Genomic DNA, 25007 nt, shown 5'->3' with positions numbered 1-25007 from the left:
AAAAAGTTTCCTTTATTACAAATAATCGTGCCTGTCTCGCTGAATTGAATCCCCTTTTGGGTCGGCTTTAGAATAACGTCCCACGCTTTCGGTGATAAAATGGGTATGGGTGGATAGAGGAGATCTTCCAGATCAAGAATATATATAGATATAGCCGCGGGAAACCTATTGTTTTCAAGATATTTGGGTTTAAAGTTCAAAATTTCGACTATTTAAAGTACGTATTTTTTCGTTATAGAATGAATTATTCACTTATATTTTTAACTTTTATATCCACTAACACTTCACTAATTCGTTTTTACACATTTTTTTTATATTATATCATAAAAAATAGCTTTATTTCAATATTTAAATCATTCTTCAATTTTATCAATTTTGACAATAACAAAATGGTTGTGAATGTCAAAACATCAGTGTTGCCATACTAATATATTTTGTAAACGAAGAAAAATAAAATAAACAGATATTATACTCTAGATACAGGAATCATAATTGTTGATGGACACTAATAAATCATTTAGTTTCCTTCTTTTGATAAACCCAGGTGTTGGATCGACCAGGGTTATTTTTTTTTGAAGCGAGGCCGAAGGCCGCCAACGCAAAAAAGGAGTTCCACGCAAAAAGACCTTAGTACACCCGGGTGTTGGATCGACCAGGGTTATTTTTTTTGAAGTGCGGCCGAAGGCCGCCAACGCAAAAAGGAGTTTTACGCGAAAAAGTAATATTGTCATAGAGGGTATAACATAATCCTTAACATCAATGCTCTCTAACGGATATAATTACTGTTTGAAGAAAAGTACCGTTTCGTTTTTTCCATTTGCTAATTACTTCATATATGGCAAATAAAATTCAAACGCGTTTAGTGAGTTGTGCTTAAATTGTGGAAAAGGATAAATTATAAAAGTTATTATTCAAGTTTTTATTTTAAAAATGAGTGGAATTTCAACATATTTTAATTGGGGTATAATCTGTTTTCATTTCTTTCAGTTCACTTACAAAAGATATCGATAAGGTAACACTGGTTATTTGACATTTTGCAACCATCTTGTTATTGTGAAAATCACAAAAATTGAAGAATAATTAAAATATTGAAATAAAGCAATTTTTTATGATATAATATACAAAAAATGTGTAAAAACGAATTAGTGAAGTGTTAGTGGATATAAAAGTTAAAAATATAACTGTACAATTCATTCTATAACGAAAAAATACGTACTTTCAATAGACGAAATTTTCAACTTTAAACCCAAATATCTTGAAAACCATAGGTTTCCCGCGGCAATATCTATATATATTCTTGATCTGGAGGATCTCCTCTATCCGCCCATACCCATTTTATCCCCGAAAGCGTGGGACGTTATACTAAAGTTTTTCCCCCCTTTTTTTATGACGAAACATTCTTTCGGACCAAATCGCGATTAAACTTAAATATCGAAAAAGCATAATATACAATATATCACTGACAACAAAGTAATGTTTCGTTATTGAATAATTTTGGTAAACTTTTCTTGTCCATGTTTCTAAATATTGAATTCATTTCCTTACTTTTCGTAAATTATTATTTATATATAAAATGTATCACACAATGTTTAATATTATTTGTTTTGAGATACCGTCAGTAAATATACTTCTTAGCGACATTACATCACGCTCCCAGAACCAATAAATATTGCAGTCAAAATTTTTAACCGGGCACCTGAGGACACAATACACGAGTCTAGAAAAATCTATTGCGGGCAATAATCTGTCATTTTGATGGTTTACCCGGACGTTATACGCTCATGAAAATGCTTTCTAGTTGCAAACACTCTCACTTTTCTACGTCACATAGTTTTGCAAAGAAATGACATGCAATTATCGGAAATATGAATATTTCACTATATTCATAGATTGATATCAAAATTTAAGTATATCAATCCACTATATTAAAAATTTCCTGCAAAATGTTCAAGAATTGTAAACGGTTTCCATGACAACAACATCTTCAAACCATTATTATTGATTGTTGCCTACACTCTACGTCACGGTTGTCATAATGGATTTCTCGATAAATCGTCTACCAATAACTCACTCTTAAGTTCGATCAGTGGATTGTTGAATAAAAGTATCAATTTAATGGCTATACACACGCGACATCTAAAGCGCGTTGTGTATTAAATTTGTATGTTGGTCTCATATTCTGTTTATAAGGAATTACCATAAAAATAGTAAAACAGTATTTAGGGTACCTGCTATTAATTGTTTAGGATTAGTTACATTAGATTAAGTTTTTTTAATAATGTCAAGTTTGATCTGGCAATACTGTCTTATCTAAGTTTTATATTTGTCATCTCTCGTTTATCATTCATTCCCTTTACAATTGTCTTTGTTTACGCATATCTAAAGTTACGGTATTTTAAATTCCGTTGAACTCCTATAAATGTCGGAGGACATGTATGTGTGTACGAACTCTTCTCTGATTGTAACTCGGTGCTGATTATACTCATCTCTAGTTTGGTGTCAAACAAACCGTTCACAATTGTACAAATCCCAATAAAGCATTGAGAACTCTACCCGCTGGTAAATTAAGTATTCCTCATTTTGGTGCCTCCTGTGAGGACAAATATTTTTTAATTTCGTTTTGTAATTGCGGTTTTGGGGTTTCATGGCGGAGCTCAATTAGCGTACATCAACAGTGAAAGCAATAAAGCACATACATACACGTTTCTCGGAAGGTGCCATAGAAGGTCGTGATGTGTTTCACTTTCAACAAGAGCTCAAGTCACTTGAATCACATTTTGAGCGCTTCATGGATAATCATAACCTGGTTGGAGGAGCTACGTCCTCCGAGATTGCGCCACATGATGCACTTTTGGAATCAGTAGAGGAGCTATGCACTGCGGCATGCAGCTGACTTAATCGTCTCATCGCATCGTCAAGAGTTTGGAACTAATGTCGCTGACGGAGCGCACCATTGTCCCACAACATCTCTGTTTTAGTAGTTTGCAACATAACCGTTATATGAGGAGAGGGCGGGGTACTAAATCTTTTTTTTTTTGCCGTTTCCATAACATTCGGATCTACGTAACCGGAACGGATCCGGATTTTTTCCGGCCAAGGACTGTCAACTCGACAAAATTCTGCCGCTACAACAACAACAACAAAACATTTTTTGATAATTTTTGCACAACACAGCATGTGGCAATACTGATATTTGTCATTAATGTAAAAATACAAATTTCTTATATATAATATATTTACTTACTTTAAAAATGCACAATAAATCTATATTATGGATATATTTTAATGTGTACAAATGAGTTGACAAATGGGTCGACAGGGTGTTAAACATAGTGTAGGGCGTGCATAACTTTAACAAATTTTGGAACTTTAAATACAAATATCTCGAAAACTATAAGTCAGAGGCAGGTATATGTGTATATCCTCTATCCGCCCGTACAATCAGATCGCAGTGCCGAAAGAATCGTAATTTTGCGGATTTTGATTAGCAGCGCACAAACAATGTAGAATATTTTACGCATGTAGTCCTTGCACTTTGCCAAAGATCTTTTGGATGAGATTAGACGCAGGTTTCCCATATTATAGCAAATAACGTGTGTATTTGATGTATTTTGTTCATCATAGAGTGTAGTGTCTCAGTATGCATCAAGAAGATTTTGTTCCAAACAAGGCAAGCTTGTCGATAGGTGGCGTATCTTCGTTCTGGATACTGTAGCAGGTTAAACACATACCTATGCAGAATCGACCCCGACATATCATACATAAGTCCAGCATGCAAAGAGTATCCGCATGACACCACCTCTTTGCATGCCCAACGGACCCCACTCATCTAACACCTTTCTCCTTATGGTCCGACCCCGCCGATACAGCTCTTTTAGTGGGAAAACAACAACATAGGTGGCGCACAGCTAACCGTCGACTGTTGACTGACTTAAATCTGGGTAGACTGTCTATCCACGTACATTAATTAACAGCAACTGCAGATAGAAGTATGGGGTATTGTTCAGGTGAACAGTGTACAGACGACCAATGCGTCACTGGAATAGAAATTGGGATGCCCTTCAACTGCTTTATCTTGTTTGCGACATTGAAACTTTATAGCCTTTTCGATACCTTAGAATTAAATAGAGGGGTACATTTTAGAACAGCATCCCCGGAATTTGGGGTTAAAATTGGTATGTACCGATAGAGAAAGTTCTCCAGATTATGAAATATATGTATGTACACAGACTTTTTCTAATGAATTTTCTATTCGTCGGTATGTTGGGTTTTGTTTATATCTACATATTTAATGTGCTTTAAGGAATATCAAATAAATTGATTTTTATAAGAAGTATATACAATATATTATATTTAATGTGCTTTAAGGAATATAAAATAAATTGGTTTTTATAAAAAGTATATACATTTATGTTTTCCAACAATTTATTTTGTGGGTACCTTTTACGCATACCTTTTCTGCCCAGCGTAAGACAAATAAAGTTTTATTTTCTTACGAATAGACAAGTCATTTTCCACTTTTATACCCACTAACACTTCACTAATTCGTTTGTACACATTTATTTTACATTATATAGTGCAAAAATAGTTTAATTCAATTATTAAATTATTGTTAAATTCTATTAATTCCGACAATTACAAAAGGGTTGCAAAATGTCAAATAACCAGTGTTACCTTATCGACATCTTTTGTAATTGAACTGAAAGAAGTTAAAACAGATAATACCCCAAATACAGGAATCCAAAACCTAGAGAAATAAACTATTACAGAGCATTGATGTTAAGTATTACGTTATACACTCTATGACAATATTACTTTTTCTTGTAGAACTTCCTTTTGCGTTGGGGGCCTTCGGCCGCGCTTCAAAAAAAATAACCCTGGTCGGTTCAACACCTGGATGTAACAATTTCTTTTCGCGTAGAACCCCTTATGGGTAGGCGGCCTTCGGCCGCGCTTTAAAAAAATAACCCTGGTCGGTCCAACACCGGGGTGTATCGAGGTTTTTTTGCGCAGAACTTCTTTTTGCATTGGCGGACTTCGCCCGCGCTTCAAAAAAATAACCCTGGTCGGTCCAACACTGGGGTGTATCGAGGTTTTTTTGCGCAGAACTTCTTTTTGCGTTGTTTCCTGTATCTAGGGTATAATCTCTGTTTATTTTATTTTTCTTCGTTTACAAAATATATTAGTATGGCATTCACCACCATTTTGTTATTGTCAAAATTAATAAAATTGAAGTATGATTTAAATATGGAAATAAAGCTATTTTTGCAGCATCTAATAAAAAAAATGTCGAAAAACTAATTAGTCAAGTGTTAGTGGATGTAAAAAAGAAAAAAATAAGTGTATAATTCATTTTAAATCGCAAAAATACGTACTTAAAATAGTTGAAATTTTCAACTTTAAACGTAAATATTTCGAAAACTATAAGTTTCCCGCGGCAATATCTATATATATTCTTGATCTGGAGGATATCCTCTATCCAACCTTCCCCTCTTAACCCTGAAATCGTGGGATGCTAAACAAAAGCCCACCCCCATTTTATCCCCGAAAGCCTTGGACGGTATACTAAAGCCGACCCATGACCATTTTAACCCTGAACTCGTGAGGTGGTATGCTAAAGCCGACCCCATAACTTTAATTCACATTTAATGTACATATGTATCTTCAATTCTTTCTATTCACAAAATAATAAAAAGGCTCCTTTATTACAAATAATCGTGCCTGTCTCGCTGAATTGAATCCCCTTTTGGGTCGGCTTTAGAATAACGTCCCACGCTTTCGGTGATAAAATGGGTATGGGCGGATCGAGGAGATCTTCCAGATCAAGAATATATATAGATATAGCCGCGGGAAACCTATTGTTTTCAAGATATTTGGGTTTAGAGTTTTTCGTTATAGAATGAATTATACACTTATATTTTTAACTTTTATATCCACTAACACTTCACTAATTCGTTTTTACACATTTTTTTTATATTATATCATAAAAAATAGCTTTATTTCAATATTTAAATCATTCTTCAATTTTATCAATTTTGACAATAACAAAATGGTTGTGAATGTCAAAACATCAGTGTTGCCATACTAATATATTTTGTAAACGAAGAAAAATAAAATAAACAGATATACTCTAGATACAGGAATCATAATTGTTGATGGACACTAATAAATCATTTAGTTTCCTTCTTTTGATAAACCCAGGTGTTGGATCGACCAGGGTTATTTTTTTTTGAAGCGAGGCCGAAGGCCGCCAACGCAAAAAGGAGTTCCACGCAAAAAGACCTTAGTACACCCGGGTGTTGGATCGACCAGGGTAATTTTTTTTGAAGCGCGGCCGAAGGCCGCCAATGAAAAAAGGAGTTCTACGCGAAAAAGTAATATTGTCATATAGGGTATAACATAATCCTTAACATCAATGCTCTCTAACGGATATAATTACTGTTACTTTTGAAGAAAAGTACCGTTTCGTTTTTTCCATTTGCTATTTACTTCATATATGGCAAATAAAATTCAAACGCGTTTAGTGAGTTGTGCTTAAATTGTGGAAAAGGATAAATTATAAAATTTATAATTCAAGTTTTTATTTTAAAAATGAATGGAATTTCAACATATTTTAATTGGGGTATAATCTGTTTTCATTTCTTTCAGTTCACTTACAAAAGATGTCGATAAGGTAACACTGGTTATTTGACATTTTGCAACCATCTTGTTATTGTGAAAATCACAAAAATTGAAGAATAATTAAAATATTGAAATAAAGCAATTTTTTATGATATAATATAAAAAAAATGTGTAAAAACGAATTAGTGAAGTGTTAGTGGATATAAAAGTTAAAAATATAACTGTATAATTCATTCTATAACGAAAAAATACGTACTTTAAATAGACGAAATTTTGAACTTTAAACCCAAATATCTTGAAAACCATAGGTTTCCCGCGGCTATATCTATATATATTCTTGATCTGGAGGATCTCCTCTATCCACCCATACCCATTTTATCCCCGAAAGCGTGGGACGTTATACTAAAGTTTTCCCCCCCTTTTTTTATGACGAAACATTCTTTCGGACCAAATCGCGATTAAACTTAAATATCGAAAAAGCATAATATACAATATATCACTGACAACAAAGTAATGTTTCGTTATTGAATAATTTTGGTAAACTTTTCTTGTCCATGTTTCTAAATATTGAATTCATTTCCTTACTTTTCGTAAATTATTATTTATATATAAAATGTATCACACAATGTTTAATATTATTTGTTTTGAGATACCGTCAGTAAATATACTTCTTAGCGACATTACATCACGCTCCCAGAACCAATAAATATTGCAGTCAAAATTTTTAACCGGGCACCTGAGGACACAATACACGAGTCTAGAAAAATCTATTGCGGGCAATAATCTGTCATTTTGATGGTTTACCCGGACGTTATACGCTCATGAAAATGCTTTCTAGTTGCAAACACTCTCACTTTTCTACGTCACATAGTTTTGCAAAGAAATGACATGCAATTATCGGAAATATGAATATTTCACTATATTCATAGATTGATATCAAAATTTAAGTATATCAATCCACTATATTAAAAATTTCCTGCAAAATGTTCAAGAATTGTAAACGGTTTCCATGACAACAACATCTTCAAACCATTATTATTGATTGTTGCCTACACTCTACGTCACGGTTGTCATAATGGATTTCTCGATAAATCGTCTACCAATAACTCACTCTTAAGTTCGATCACTGGATTGTTGAATAAAAGTATCAATTTAATGGCTATACACACGCGACATCTGAAGCGCGTTGTGTATTAAATTTGTATGTTGGTCTCATATTCTGTTTGTAAGGAATTACCATAAAAATAGTAAAACAGTATTTAGGGTACCTGCTATTAATTGTTTAGGATTAGTTACATTAGATTAAGTTTTTTTTTTAATAATGTCAAGTTTGATCTGGCAATACTGTCTTATCTAAGTTTTATATTTGTCATCTCTCGTTTATCATTCATTCCCTTTACAATTGTCTTTGTTTACGCATATCTAAAGTTACGGTATTTTAAATTCCGTTGAACTCCTATAAATGTCGGAGGACATGTATGTGTGTACGAACTCTTCTCTGATTGTAACTCGGTGCTGATTATACTCATCTCTAGTTTGGTGTCAAACAAACCGTTCACAATTGTACAAATCCCAATAAAGCATTGAGACTCTACCCGCTGGTAAATTAAGTATTCCTCATTTTGGTGCCTCCTGTGAGGACAAATATTTTTTAATTTCGTTTTGTAATTGCGGTTTTGGGGTTTCATGGCGGAGCTCAATTAGCGTACATCAACAGTGAAAGCAATAAAGCACATACATACACGTTTCTCGGAAGGTGCCATAGAAGGTCGTGATGTGTTTCACTTTCAACAAGAGCTCAAGTCACTTGAATCACATTTTGAGCGCTTCATGGATAATCATAACCTGGTTGGAGGAGCTACGTCCTCCGAGATTGCGCCACATGATGCACTTTTGGAATCAGTAGAGGAGCTATGCACTGCGGCATGCAGCTGACTTAATCGTCTCATTGCATCGTCAAGAGTTTGGAACTAATGTCGCTGACGGAGCGCACCATTGTCCCACAACATCTCTGTTTTAGTAGTTTGCAACATAACCGATATATGAGGAGAGGGCGGGGTACTAAATCTTTTTTTTTTGCCGTTTCCATAACATTCGGATCTACGTAACCGGAACGGATCCGGATTTTTTCCGGCCAAGGACTGTCAACTCGACAAAATTCTGCCGCTACAACAACAACAACAAAACATTTTTTGATAATTTTTGCACAACACAGCATGTGGCAATACTGATATTTGTCATTAATGTAAAAATACAAATTTCTTATATATAATATATTTACTTACTTTAAAAATGCACAATAAATCTATATTATGGATATATTTTAATGTGTACAAATGAGTTGACAAATGGGTCGACAGGGTGTTAAACATAGTGTAGGGCGTGCATAACTTTAACAAATTTTGGAACTTTAAATACAAATATCTCGAAAACTATAAGTCAGAGGCAGCTATATGTGTATATCCTCTATCCGCCCGTACAATCAGATCGCAGTGCCGAAAGAATCGTAATTTTGCGGATTTTGATTAGCAGCGCACAAACAATGTAGAATATCTTTACGCATGTAGTCCTTGCACTTTGCCAAAGATCTTTTGGATGAGATTAGACGCAGGTTGCCCATATTATAGCAAATAACGTGTGTATTTGATGTATTTTGTTCATCATAGAGTGTAGTGTCTCAATATGCATCAAGAAGATTTTGTTCCAAACAAGGCAAGCTTGTCGATAGGTGGCGTATCTTCGTTCTGGATACTGTAGCAGGTTAAACACATACCTATGCAGAATCGACCCCGACATATCATACATAAGTCCAGCATGCAAAGAGTATCCGCATGACACCACCTCTTTGCATGCCCAACGGACCCCACTCATCTAATACCTTTCTCCTTATGGTCCGACCCCGCCGATACAGCTCTTTTAGTGGGAAAACAACAACATAGGTGGCGCACAGCTAACCATCGGCTGTTGACTGACTTAAATCTGGGAAGACTGTCCATCCACGTACATTAATTAACAGCAACTGCAGATAGAAGTATGGGGTATTGTTCAGGTGAACAGTGTACAGACGACCAATGCGTCACTGGAATAGAAATTGGGATGCCCTTCAACTGCTTTATCTTGTTTGCGACATTGAAACTTTATAGCCTTTTCGATACCTTAGAATTAAATAGAGGGGTACATTTTAGAACAGCATCCCCGGAATTTGGGGTTAAAATTGGTATGTACCGATAGAGAAAGTTCTTCAGATTATGAAATATATGTATGTACACAGACTTTTTTTAATGAATTTTCTATTCGTCGGTATGTTGGGTTTTGTTTATATCTACATATTTAATGTGCTTTAAGGAATATCAAATAAATTGATTTTTATAAGAAGTATATACATAATATTATATTTAATGTACTTTAAGGAATATCAAATAAATTGATTTTTATAAGAAGTATATACAATATATTATATTTAATGTGCTTTAAGGAATATAAAATAAATTGGTTTTTATAAAAAGTATATACATTTATGTTTTCCAACAATTTATTTTGTGGGTACCTTGTACGCATACCTTTTCTGCCCAGCGTAAGACAAATAAAGTTTTATTTTCTTACGAATAGACAAGTAATTTTCCACTTTTATACCCACTAACACTTCACTAATTCGTTTGTACACATTTATTTTACATTATATAGTGCAAAAATAGTTTAATTCAATTATTAAATTATTGTTAAATTCTATTAATTCCGACAATTACAAAAGGGTTGCAAAATGTCAAATAACCAGTGTTACCTTATCGACATCTTTTGTAATTGAACTGAAAGAAGTTAAAACAGATAATACCCCAAATACAGGAATCCAAAACCTAGAGAAATAAACTATTACAGAGCATTGATGTTAAGTATTACGTTATACACTCTATGACAATATTACTTTTTCTTGTAGAACTTCCTTTTGCGTTGGGGGCCTTCGGCCGCGCTTCAAAAAAAATAACCCTGGTCGGTTCAACACCTGGATGTAACAATTTCTTTTCGCGTAGAACCCCTTATGGGTAGGCGGCCTTCGGCCGCGCTTTAAAAAAATAACCCTGGTCCGTCCAACACCGGGGTGTATCGAGGTTTTTTTGCGCAGAACTTCTTTTTGCATTGGCGGACTTCGCCCGCGCTTCAAAAAAATAACCCTGGTCGGTCCAACACTGGGGTGTATCGAGGTTTTTTTGCGCAGAACTTCTTTTTGCGTTGTTTCCTGTATCTAGGGTATAATCTCTGTTTATTTTATTTTTCTTCGTTTACAAAATATATTAGTATGGCAACACTGCTGTTTTGACATTCACCACCATTTTGTTATTGTCAAAATTAATAAAATTGAAGTATGATTTAAATATGGAAATAAAGCTATTTTTGCAGCATCTAATAAAAAAAATGTCGAAAAACTAATTAGTCAAGTGTTAGTGGATATAAAAAAGAAAAAAATAAGTGTATAATTCATTTTAAATCGCAAAAATACGTACTTAAAATAGTTGAAATTTTCAACTTTAAACGTAAATATTTCGAAAACTATAAGTTTCCCGCGGCAATATCTATATATATTCTTGATCTGGAGGATATCCTCTATCCAACCTTCCCCTCTTAACCCTGAAATCGTGGGATGCTAAACAAAAGCCCACCCCCATTTTATCCCCGAAAGCCTTGGACGGTATACTAAAGCCGACCCATGACCATTTTAACCCTGAACTCGTGAGGTGGTATGCTAAAGCCGACCCCATAACTTTAATTCACATTTAATGTACATATGTATCTTCAATTCTTTCTATTCACAAAATAATAAAAAGTTTCCTTTATTACAAATAATCGTGCCTGTCTCGCTGAATTGAATCCCCTTTTGGGTCGGCTTTAGAATAACGTCCCACGCTTTCGGTGATAAAATGGGTATGGGTGGATAGAGGAGGTCTTCCAGATCAAGAATATATATAGATATAGCCGCGGGAAACCTATTGTTTTCAAGATATTTGGGTTTAAAGTTCAAAATTTCGACTATTTAAAGTACGTATTTTTTCGTTATAGAATGAATTATACACTTATATTTTTAACTTTTATATCCACTAACACTTCACTAATTCGTTTTTACACATTTTTTTTATATTATATCATAAAAAATAGCTTTATTTCAATATTTAAATCATTCTTCAATTTTATCAATTTTGACAATAACAAAATGGTTGTGAATGTCAAAACATCAGTGTTGCCATACTAATATATTTTGTAAACGAAGAAAAATAAAATAAACAGATATTATACTCTAGATACAGGAATCATAATTGTTGATGGACACTAATAAATCATTTAGTTTCCTTCTTTTGATAAACCCAGGTGTTGGATCGACCAGGGTTATTTTTTTTTGAAGCGAGGCCGAAGGCCGCCAACGCAAAAAGGAGTTCCACGCAAAAAGACCTTAGTACACCCGGGTGTTGGATCGACCAGGGTTATTTTTTTTGAAGTGCGGCCGAAGGCCGCCAACGCAAAAAGGAGTTTTACGCGAAAAAGTAATATTGTCATAGAGGGTATAACATAATCCTTAACATCAATGCTCTCTAACGGATATAATTACTGTTTGAAGAAAAGTACCGTTTCGTTTTTTCCATTTGCTAATTACTTCATATATGGCAAATAAAATTCAAACGCGTTTAGTGAGTTGTGCTTAAATTGTGGAAAAGGATAAATTATAAAAGTTATTATTCAAGTTTTTATTTTAAAAATGAGTGGAATTTCAACATATTTTAATTGGGGTATAATCTGTTTTCATTTCTTTCAGTTCACTTACAAAAGATGTCGATAAGGTAACACTGGTTATTTGACATTTTGCAACCATCTTGTTATTGTGAAAATCACAAAAATTGAAGAATAATTAAAATATTGAAATAAAGCAATTTTTTATGATATAATATAAAAAAATGTGTAAAAACGAATTAGTGAAGTGTTAGTGGATATAAAAGTTAAAAATATAACTGTATAATTCATTCTATAACGAAAAAATACGTACTTTCAATAGACGAAATTTTCAACTTTAAACCCAAATATCTTGAAAACCATAGGTTTCCCGCGGCAATATCTATATATATTCTTGATCTGGAGGATCTACTCTATCCGCCCATACCCATTTTATCCCCGAAAGCGTGGGACGTTATACTAAAGTTTTCCCCCCCTTTTTTTATGACGAAACATTCTTTCGGACCAAATCGCGATTAAACTTAAATATCGAAAAAGCATAATATACAATATATCACTGACAACAAAGTAATGTTTCGTTATTGAATAATTTTGGTAAACTTTTCTTGTCCATGTTTCTAAATATTGAATTCATTTCCTTACTTTTCGTAAATTATTATTTATATATAAAATGTATCACACAATGTTTAATATTATTTGTTTTGAGATACCGTCAGTAAATATACTTCTTAGCGACATTACATCACGCTCCCAGAACCAATAAATATTGCAGTCAAAATTTTTAACCGGGCACCTGAGGACACAATACACGAGTCTAGAAAAATCTATTGCGGGCAATAATCTGTCATTTTGATGGTTTACCCGGACGTTATACGCTCATGAAAATGCTTTCTAGTTGCAAACACTCTCACTTTTCTACGTCACATAGTTTTGCAAAGAAATGACATGCAATTATCGGAAATATGAATATTTCACTATATTCATAGATTGATATCAAAATTTAAGTATATCAATCCACTATATTAAAAATTTCCTGCAAAATGTTCAAGAATTGTAAACGGTTTCCATGACAACAACATCTTCAAACCATTATTATTGATTGTTGCCTACACTCTACGTCACGGTTGTCATAATGGATTTCTCGATAAATCGTCTACCAATAACTCACTCTTAAGTTCGATCAGTGGATTGTTGAATAAAAGTATCAATTTAATGGCTATACACACGCGACATCTAAAGCGCGTTGTGTATTAAATTTGTATGTTGGTCTCATATTCTGTTTATAAGGAATTACCATAAAAATAGTAAAACAGTATTTAGGGTACCTGCTATTAATTGTTTAGGATTAGTTACATTAGATTAAGTTTTTTTAATAATGTCAAGTTTGATCTGGCAATACTGTCTTATCTAAGTTTTATATTTGTCATCTCTCGTTTATCATTCATTCCTTTTACAATTGTCTTTGTTTAAGCATATCTAAAGTTACGGTATTTTAAATTCCGTTGAACTCCTATAAATGTCGGAGGACATGTATGTGTGTACGAACTCTTCTCTGATTGTAACTCGGTGCTGATTATACTCATCTCTAGTTTGGTGTCAAACAAACCGTTCACAATTGTACAAATCCCAATAAAGCATTGAGAACTCTACCCGCTGGTAAATTAAGTATTCCTCATTTTGGTGCCTCCTGTGAGGACAAATATTTTTTAATTTCGTTTTGTAATTGCGGTTTTGGGGTTTCATGGCGGAGCTCAATTAGCGTACATCAACAGTGAAAGCAATAAAGCACATACATACACGTTTCTCGGAAGGTGCCATAGAAGGTCGTGATGTGTTTCACTTTCAACAAGAGCTCAAGTCACTTGAATCACATTTTGAGCGCTTCATGGATAATCATAACCTGGTTGGAGGAGCTACGTCCTCCGAGATTGCGCCACATGACGCACTTTTGGAATCAGTAGAGGAGCTATGCACTGCGGCATGCAGCTGACTTAATCGTCTCATCGCATCGTCAAGAGTTTGGAACTAATGTCGCTGACCTGGCGCACCATTGTCCCACAACATCTCTGTTTTAGTAGTTTGCAACATAACCGTTATATGAGGAGAGGGCGGGGTACTAAATCTTTTTTTTTTTTGCCGTTTCCATAACATTCGGATCTACGTAACCGGAACGGATCCGGATTTTTTCCGGCCAAGGACTGTCAACTCGACAAAATTCTGCCGCTACAACAACAACAACAAAACATTTTTTGATAATTTTTGCACAACACAGCATGTGGCAATACTGATATTTGTCATTAATATATTCTTATATATAATATATTTACTTACTTTAAAAATGCACAATAAATCTATATTATGGATATATTTTAATGTGTACAAATGAGTTGACAAATGGGTCGACAGGGTGTTAAACATAGTGTAGGGCGTGCATAACTTTAACAAATTTTGGAACTTTAAATACAAATATCTCGAAAACTATAAGTCAGAGGCAGGTATATGTGTATATCCTCTATCCGCCCGTACAATCAGATCGCAGTGCCAAAAGAATCGTAATTTTGCGGATTTTGATTAGCAGCGCACAAACAATGTAGAATATCTTTACGCATGGAGTCCTTGCACTTTGCCAAAGATCTTTTGGATGAGATTAGACGCAGGTTGCCCATATTATAGCAAATAACGTGTGTATTTGATGTATTTTGTTCATCATAGAGTGTAGTGTCTCAATATGCATCAAGAAGATTTTGTTCCAAACAAGGCAAGCTTGTCGATAGGTGGCGTATCTTCGTTCTGGATACTGCAGCAGGTTAAACACATACCTATGCAGAATCGACCCCGACATATCATACATAAGTCCAGCATGCAAAGAGTATCCGCATGACACCACCTCTTTGCATGCCCAACGGACCCCACTCATCTAATACCTTTCTCCTTATGGTCCGACCCCGCCGATACAGCTCTTTTAGTGGGAAAACAACAACATAGCTGGCGCACAGCTAACCATCGACTGTTGACTGACTTAAATCTGGGAAGACTGTCCATCCACGTACATTAATTAACAGCAACTGCAGATAGAAGTATGGGGTATTGTTCAGGTGAACAGTGTACAGACGACCAATGCGTCACTGGAATAGAAATTGGGATGCCCTTCAACTGCGTTATCTTGTTTGCGACATTGAAACTTTATAGCCTTTTCGATACCTTAGAATTAAATAGAGGGGTACATTTTAGAACAGCATCCCCGGAATTTGGGGTTAAAATTGGTATGTACCGATAGAGAAAGTTCTCCAGATTATGAAATATATGTATGTACACAGACTTTTTCTAATGAATTTTCTATTCGTCGGTATGTTGGGTTTTGTTTATATCTACATATTTAATGTGCTTTAAGGAATATCAAATAAATTGATTTTTATAAGAAGTATATACAAAATATTATATTTAATGTGCTTTAAGGAATATAAAATAAATTGATTTTTATAAGAAGTATATACAATATATTATATTTAATGTGCTTTAAGGAATATAAAATAAATTGGTTTTTATAAAAAGTATATACATTTATGTTTTCCAACAATTTATTTTGTGGGTACCTTTTACGCATACCTTTTCTGCCCAGCGTAAGACAAATAAAGTTTTATTTTCTTACGAATAGACAAGTCATTTTCCACTTTTATACCCACTAACACTTCACTAATTCGTTTGTACACATTTATTTTACATTATATAGTGCAAAAATAGTTTAATTCAATAATTAAATTATTGTTAAATTCTATTAATTCCGACAATTACAAAAGGGTTGCAAAATGTCAAATAACCAGTGTTACCTTATCGACATCTTTTGTAATTGAACTGAAAGAAGTTAAAACAGATAATACCCCAAATACAGGAATCCAAAACCTAGAGAAATAAACTATTACAGAGCATTGATGTTAAGTATTACGTTATACACTCTATGACAATATTACTTTTTCTTGTAGAACTTCCTTTTGCGTTGGGGGCCTTCGGCCGCGCTTCAAAAAAAATAACCCTGGTCGGTTCAACACCTGGATGTAACAATTTCTTTTCGCGTAGAACCCCTTATGGGTAGGCGGCCTTCGGCCGCGCTTTAAAAAAATAACCCTGGTCGGTTCAACACCGGGGTGTATCGAGGTTTTTTTGCGCAGAACTTCTTTTTGCATTGGCGGACTTCGCCCGCGCTTCAAAAAAATAACCCTGGTCGGTCCAACACTGGGGTGTATCGAGGTTTTTTTGCGCAGAACTTCTTTTTGCGTTTTTTCCTGTATCTAGGGTATAATCTCTGTTTATTTTATTTTTCTTCGTTTACAAAATATATTAGTATGGCAACACTGCTGTTTTGACATTCACCACCATTTTGTTATTGTCAAAATTAATAAAATTGAAGTATGATTTAAATATGGAAATAAAGCTATTTTTGCAGCATCTAATAAAAAAAATGTCGAAAAACTAATTAGTCAAGTGTTAGTGGATATAAAAAAGAAAAAAATAAGTGTATAATTCATTTTAAATCGCAAAAATACGTACTTAAAATAGTTGAAATTTTCAACTTTAAACGTAAATATTTCGAAAACTATAAGTTTCCCGCGGCAATATCTATATATATTCTTGATCTGGAGGATATCCTCTATCCAACCTTCCCCTCTTAACCCTGAAATCGTGGGATGCTAAACAAAAGCCCACCCCCATTTTATCCCCGAAAGCCTTGGACGGTATACTAAAGCCGACCCATGACCATTTTAACCCTGAACTCGTGAGGTGGTATGCTAAAGCCGACCCCATAACTTTAATTCACATTTAATGTACATATGTATCTTCAATTCTTTCTATTCACAAAATAATAAAAAGGTTCCTTTATTACAAATAATCGTGCCTGTCTCGCTGAATTGAATCCCCTTTTGGGTCGGCTTTAGAATAACGTCCCACGCTTTCGGTGATAAAATGGGTATGGGCGGATAGAGGAGATCTTCCAGATCAAGAATATATATAGATATAGCCGCGGAAAACCTATTGTTTTCAAGATATATGGCAAATAAAATTCAAACGCGTTTAGTGAGTTGTGCTTAAATTGTGGAAAAGGATAAATTATAAAATTTATAATTCAAGTTTTTATTTTAAAAATGAATGGAATTTCAACATATTTTAATTGGGGTATAATCTGTTTTCATTTCTTTCAGTTCACTTACAAAAGATGTCGATAAGGTAACACTGGTTATTTGACATTTTGCAACCATCTTGTTATTGTGAAAATCACAAAAATTGAAGAATAATTAAAATATTGAAATAAAGCTATTTTTTATGATATAATATACAAAAAATGTGTAAAAACGAATTAGTGAAGTGTTAGTGGATATAAAAGTTAAAAATATAACTGTATAATTCATTCTATAACGAAAAAATACGTACTTTAAATAGACGAAATTTTGAACTTTAAACCCAAATATCTTGAAAACCATAGGTTTCCCGCGGCTATATCTATATATATTCTTGATCTGGAGGATCTCCTCTATCCGCCCATACCCATTTTATCCCCGAAAGCGTGGGACGTTATACTAAAGTTTTCCCCCCCTTTTTTTATGACGAAACATTCTTTCAGACCAAATCGCGATTAAACTTAAATATCGAAAAAGCATAATATACAATATATCACTGACAACAAAGTAATGTTTCGTTATTGAATAATTTTGGTAAACTTTTCTTGTCCATGTTTCTAAATATTGAATTCATTTCCTTACTTTTCGTAAATTATTATTTATATATAAAATGTATCACACAATGTTTAATATTATTTGTTTTGAGATACCGTCAGTAAATATACTTCTTAGCGACATTACATCACGCTCCCAGAACCAATAAATATTGCAGTCAAAATTTTTAACCGGGCACCTGAGGACACAATACACGAGTCTAGAAAAATCTATTGCGGGCAATAATCTGTCATTTTGATGGTTTACCCGGACGTTATACGCTCATGAAAATGCTTTCTAGTTGCAAACACTCTCACTTTTCTACGTCACATAGTTTTGCAAAGAAATGACATGCAATTATCGGAAATATGAATATTTCACTATATTCATAGATTGATATCAAAATTTAAGTATATCAATCCAGTATATTAAAAATTTCCTGCAAAATGTTCAAGAATTGTAAACGGTTTCCATGACAACAACATCTTCAAACCATTATTATTGATTGTTGCCTACACTCTACGTCACGGTTGTCATAATGGATTTCTCGATAAATCGTCTACCAATAACTCACTCTTAAGTTCGATCACTGGATTGTTGAATAAAAGTATCAATTTAATGGCTATACACACGCGACATCTGAAGCGCGTTGTGTATTAAATTTGTATGTTGGTCTCATATTCTGTTTGTAAGGAATTACCATAAAAATAGTAAAACAGTATTTAGGGTACCTGCTATTAATTGTTTAGGATTAGTTACATTAGATAAAGTTTTTTTTTTAATAATGTCAAGTTTGATCTGGCAATACTGTCTTATCTAAGTTTTATATTTGTCATCTCTCGTTTATCATTCATTCCCTTTACAATTGTCTTTGTTTACGCATATCTAAAGTTACGGTATTTTAAATTCCGTTGAACTCCTATAAATGTCGGAGGACATGTATGTGTGTACGAACTCTTCTCTGATTGTAACTCGGTGCTGATTATACTCATCTCTAGTTTGGTGTCAAACAAACCGTTCACAATTGTACAAATCCCAATAAAGCATTGAGAACTCTACCCGCTGGTAAATTAAGTATTCCTCATTTTGGTGCCTCCTGTGAGGACAAATATTTTTTAATTTCGTTTTGTAATTGCGGTTTTGGGGTTTCATGGCGGAGCTCAATTAGCGTACATCAACAGTGAAAGCAATAAAGCACATACATACACGTTTCTCGGAAGGTGCCATAGAAGGTCGTGATGTGTTTCACTTTCGACAAGAGCTCAAGTCACTTGAATCACATTTTGAGCGCTTCATGGATAATCATAACCTGGTTGGAGGAGCTACGTCCTCCGAGATTGCGCCACATGATGCACTTTTGGAATCAGTAGAGGAGCTATGCACTGCGGCATGCAGCTGACTTAATCGTCTCATCGCATCGTCAAGAGTTTGGAACTAATGTCGCTGACCTGGCGCACCATTGTCCCACAACATCTCTGTTTTAGTAGTTTGCAACATAACCGTTATATGAGGAGAGGGCGGGGTACTAAATCTTTTTTTTTTTGCCGTTTCCATAACATTCGGATCTACGTAACCGGAACGGATCCGGATTTTTTCCGGCCAAGGACTGTCAACTCGACAAAATTCTGCCGCTACAACAACAACAACAAAACATTTTTTGATAATTTTTGCACAACACAGCATGTGGCAATACTGATATTTGTCATTAACGTAAAAATACAAATTTCTTATATATAATATATTTACTTACTTTAAAAATGCACAATAAATCTATATTATGGATATATTTTAATGTGTACAAATGAGTTGACAAATGGGTCGACAGGGTGTTAAACATAGTGTAGGGCGTGCATAACTTTAACAAATTTTGGAACTTTAAATACAAATATCTCGAAAACTATAAGTCAGAGGCAGGCATATGTGTATATCCTCTATCCGCCCGTACAATCAAATCGCAGTGCCGAAAGAATCGTAATTTTGCGGATTTTGATTAGCAGCGCACAAACAATGTAGAATATCTTTACGCATGTAGTCCTTGCACTTTGCCAAAGATCTTTTGGATGAGATTAGACGCAGGTTGCCCATATTATGCAAATAACGTGTGTATTTGATGTATTTTGTTCATCATAGAGTGTAGTGTCTCAATATGCATCAAGAAGATTTTGTTCCAAACAAGGCAAGCTTGTCGATAGGTGGCGTATCTTCGTTCTGGATACTGTAGCAGGTTAAACACATACCTATGCAGAATCGACCCCGACATATCATACATAAGTCCAGCATGCAAAGAGTATCCGCATGACACCACCTCTTTGCATGCCCAACGGACCCCACTCATCTAACACCTTTCTCCTTATGGTCCGACCCCGCCGATGGCGCACAGCTAACCATCGACTGTTGACTGACTTAAATCTGGGAAGACTGTCCATCCACGTACATTAATTAACAGCAACTGCAAATAGAAGTATGGGGTATTGTTCAGGTGAACAGTGTACAGACGACCAATGCGTCACTGGAATAGAAATTGGGATGCCCTTCAACTGCTTTATCTTGTTTGCGACATTGAAACTTTATAGCCTTTTCGATACCTTAGAATTAAATAGAGGGGTACATTTTAGAACAGCATCCCCGGAATTTGGGGTTAAAATTGGTATGTACCGATAGAGAAAGTTCTCCAGATTATGAAATATATGTATGTACACAGACTTTTTCTAATGAATTTTCTATTCGTCGGTATGTTGGGTTTTGTTTATATCTACATATTTAATGTGCTTTAAGGAATATCAAATAAATTGATTTTTATAAGAAGTATATACAATATATTATATTTAATGTGCTTTAAGGAATATAAAATAAATTGGTTTTTATAAAAAGTATATACATTTATGTTTTCCAACAATTTATTTTGTGGGTACCTTTTACGCATACCTTTTCTGCCCAGCGTAAGACAAATAAAGTTTTATTTTCTTACGAATAGACAAGTCATTTTCCACTTTTATACCCACTAACACTTCACTAATTCGTTTGTACACATTTATTTTACATTATATAGTGCAAAAATAGTTTAATTCAATTATTAAATTATTGTTAAATTCTATTAATTCCGACAATTACAAAAGGGTTGCAAAATGTCAAATAACCAGTGTTACCTTATCGACATCTTTTGTAATTGAACTGAAAGAAGTTAAAAAGATAATACCCCAAATACAGGAATCCAAAACCTAGAGAAATAAACTATTACAGAGCATTGATGTTAAGTATTACGTTATACACTCTATGACAATATTACTTTTTCTTGTAGAACTTCCTTTTGCGTTGGGGGCCTTCGGCCGCGCTTCAAAAAAAATAACCCTGGTCGGTTCAACACCTGGATGTAACAATTTCTTTTCGCGTAGAACCCCTTATGGGTAGGCGGCCTTCGGCCGCGCTTTAAAAAAATAACCCTGGTCGGTCCAACACCGGGGTGTATCGAGGTTTTTTTGCGCAGAACTTCTTTTTGCATTGGCGGACTTCGCCCGCGCTTCAAAAAAATAACCCTGGTCGGTCCAACACTGGCGTGTATCGAGGTTTTTTTGCGCAGAACTTCTTTTTGCGTTGTTTCCTGTGTCTAGGATATAATCTCTGTTTATTTTATTTTTCTTCGTTTACAAAATATATTAGTATGGCAACACTGCTGTTTTGACATTCACCACCATTTTGTTATTGTAAAAATTAATAAAATTGAAGTATGATTTAAATATGGAAATAAAGCTATTTTTGCAGCATCTAATAAAAAAAAATGTCGAAAAACTAATTAGTCAAGTGTTAGTGGATATAAAAAAGAAAAAAATAAGTGTATAATTCATTTTAAATCGCACAAATACGTACTTAAAATAGTTGAAATTTTCAACTTTAAACGTAAATATTTCGAAAACTATAAGTTTCCCGCGGCAATATCTATATATATTCTTGATCTGGAGGATATCCTCTATCCAACCTTCCCCTCTTAACCCTGAAATCGTGGGATGCTAAACAAAAGCCCACCCCCATTTTATTCCCGAAAGCCTTGGACGGTATACTAAAGCCGACCCATGACCATTTTAACCCTGAACTCGTGAGGTGGTATGCTAAAGCCGACCCCATAACTTTAATTCACATTTAATGTACATATGTATCTTCAATTCTTTCTATTCACAAAATAATAAAAAGTTTCCTTTATTACAAATAATCGTGCCTGTCTCGCTGAATTGAATCCCCTTTTGGGTCGGCTTTAGAATAACGTCCCACGCTTTCGGTGATAAAATGGGTATGGGCGGATAGAGGAGATCTTCCAGATCAAGAATATATATAGATATTGCCGCGGGAAACCTATTGTTTTCAAGATATTTGGGTTTAAAGTTCAAAATTTCGACTATTTAAAGTACGTATTTTTTCGTTATAGAATGAATTATACACTTATATTTTTAACTTTTATATCCACTAACACTTCACTAATTCGTTTTTACACATTTTTTTTATATTATATCATAAAAAATAGCTTTATTTCAATATTTAAATCATTCTTCAATTTTATCAATTTTGACAATAACAAAATGGTTATGAATGTCAAAACATCAGTGTTGCCATACTAATATATTTTGTAAACGAAGAAAAATAAAATTAACAGAGATTATAGATCCCTAGATACAGGAATCATAATTGTTGATGGACACTAATAAATCATTTAGTTTCCTTCTTTTGATAAACCCAGGTGTTGGATCGACCAGGGTTATTTTTTTTGAAGCGAGGCCGAAGGCCGCCAACGCAAAAAGGAGTTTCACGCAAAAAAGTAATATTGTCATAGAGGGTATAACATAATCCTTAACATCAATGCTCTCTAACGGATATAATTACTGTTACTTTTGAAGAAAAGTACCGTTTCGTTTTTTCCATTTGCTATTTACTTCATATATGGCAAATAAAATTCAAACGCGTTTAGTGAGTTGTGCTTAAATTGTGGGAAAGGATAAATTATAAAATTTATAATTCAAGTTTTTATTTTAAAAATGAATGGAATTTCAACATATTTTAATTGGGGTATAATCTGTTTTCATTTCTTTCAGTTCACTTACAAAAGATGTCGATAAGGTAACACTGGTTATTTGACATTTTGCAACCATCTTGTTATTGTGAAAATCACAAAAATTGAAGAATAATTAAAATATTGAAATAAAGCTATTTTTTATGATATAATATACAAAAAATGTGTAAAAACGAATTAGTGAAGTGTTAGTGGATATAAAAGTTAAAAATATAACTGTATAATTCATTCTATAACGAAAAAATACGTACTTTAAATAGACGAAATTTTGAACTTTAAACCCAAATATCTTGAAAACCATAGGTTTCCCGCGGCTATATCTATATATATTCTTGATCTGGAGGATCTCCTCTATCCGCCCATACCCATTTTATCCCCGAAAGCGTGGGACTAAAGTTTTCCCCCCCTTTTTTTATGACGAAACATTCTTTCGGACCAAATCGCGATTAAACTTAAATATCGAAAAAGCATAATATACAATATATCACTGACAACAAAGTAATGTTTCGTTATTGAATAATTTTGGTAAACTTTTCTTGTCCATGTTTCTAAATATTGAATTCATTTCCTTACTTTTCGTAAATTATTATTTATATATAAAATGTATCACACAATGTTTAATATTATTTGTTTTGAGATACCGTCAGTAAATATACTTCTTAGCGACATTACATCACGCTCCCAGAACCAATAAATATTGCAGTCAAAATTTTTAACCGGGCACCTGAGGACACAATACACGAGTCTAGAAAAATCTATTGCGGGCAATAATCTGTCATTTTGATGGTTTACCCGGACGTTATACGCTCATGAAAATGCTTTCTAGTTGCAAACACTCTCACTTTTCTACGTCACATAGTTTTGCAAAGAAATGACATGCAATTATCGGAAATATGAATATTTCACTATATTCATAGATTGATATCAAAATTTAAGTATATCAATCCACTATATTAAAAATTTCCTGCAAAATGTTCAAGAATTGTAAACGGTTTCCATGACAACAACATCTTCAAACCATTATTATTGATTGTTGCCTACACTCTACGTCACGGTTGTCATAATGGATTTCTCGATAAATCGTCTACCAATAACTCACTCTTAAGTTCGATCACTGGATTGTTGAATAAAAGTATCAATTTAATGGCTATACACACGCGACATCTGAAGCGCGTTGTGTATTAAATTTGTATGTTGGTCTCATATTCTGTTTGTAAGGAATTACCATAAAAATAGTAAAACAGTATTTAGGGTACCTGCTATTAATTGTTTAGGATTAGTTACATTAGATTAAGTTTTTTTTTTAATAATGTCAAGTTTGATCTGGCAATACTGTCTTATCTAAGTTTTATATTTGTCATCTCTCGTTTATCATTCATTCCCTTTACAATTGTCTTTGTTTACGCATATCTAAAGTTACGGTATTTTAAATTCCGTTGAACTCCTATAAATGTCGGAGGACATGTATGTGTGTACGAACTCTTCTCTGATTGTAACTCGGTGCTGATTATACTCATCTCTAGTTTGGTGTCAAACAAACCGTTCACAATTGTACAAATCCCAATAAAGCATTGAGAACTCTACCCGCTGGTAAATTAAGTATTCCTCATTTTGGTGCCTCCTGTGAGGACAAATATTTTTTAATTTCGTTTTGTAATTGCGGTTTTGGGGTTTCATGGCGGAGCTCAATTAGCGTACATCAACAGTGAAAGCAATAAAGCACATACATACACGTTTCTCGGAAGGTGCCATAGAAGGTCGTGATGTATTTCACTTTCAACAAGAGCTCAAGTCACTTGAATCACATTTTGAGCGCTTCATGGATAATCATAACCTGGTTGGAGGAGCTACGTCCTCCGAGATTGCGCCACATGATGCACTTTTGGAATCAGTAGAGGAGCTATGCACTG

The 25007-nt window shown here is 34.0% G+C and overlaps 1 long non-coding RNA gene across 19 annotated transcripts in view; it reads right to left on the bottom strand.

Annotated features, from left to right (window-relative positions):
• The window catches only part of LOC138857288 (uncharacterized), a 38874-nt gene that overhangs the window by 1883 nt on the left and 11984 nt on the right, over positions 1–25007 (bottom strand). For 6 of the 19 annotated variants that reach the window (XR_011396388.1, XR_011396377.1, XR_011396393.1 and 3 more), the window contains exons 3-7: positions 23671–25007; positions 18090–20626; positions 12979–15537; positions 7207–9776; positions 1546–4113 (exon numbers count right to left, since the gene is read on the bottom strand). The exon at positions 23671–25007 is cut by the window's right edge. This is a non-coding gene — a long non-coding RNA (uncharacterized lncRNA). The remainder of the gene's footprint in view (positions 1–1545; positions 4114–7206; positions 9777–12978; positions 15538–18089; positions 20627–23670) is intronic. The other 13 variants (XR_011396383.1, XR_011396391.1, XR_011396381.1 and 10 more) reach the window with 13 other exon arrangements.

The sequence above is a fragment of the Bactrocera oleae genome, chromosome 5, assembly GCF_042242935.1.
Source record: "Bactrocera oleae isolate idBacOlea1 chromosome 5, idBacOlea1, whole genome shotgun sequence".
Taxonomy (NCBI): domain Eukaryota; kingdom Metazoa; phylum Arthropoda; class Insecta; order Diptera; family Tephritidae; genus Bactrocera; species Bactrocera oleae.
This window is presented reverse-complemented; position numbering and strand designations above follow the sequence as displayed.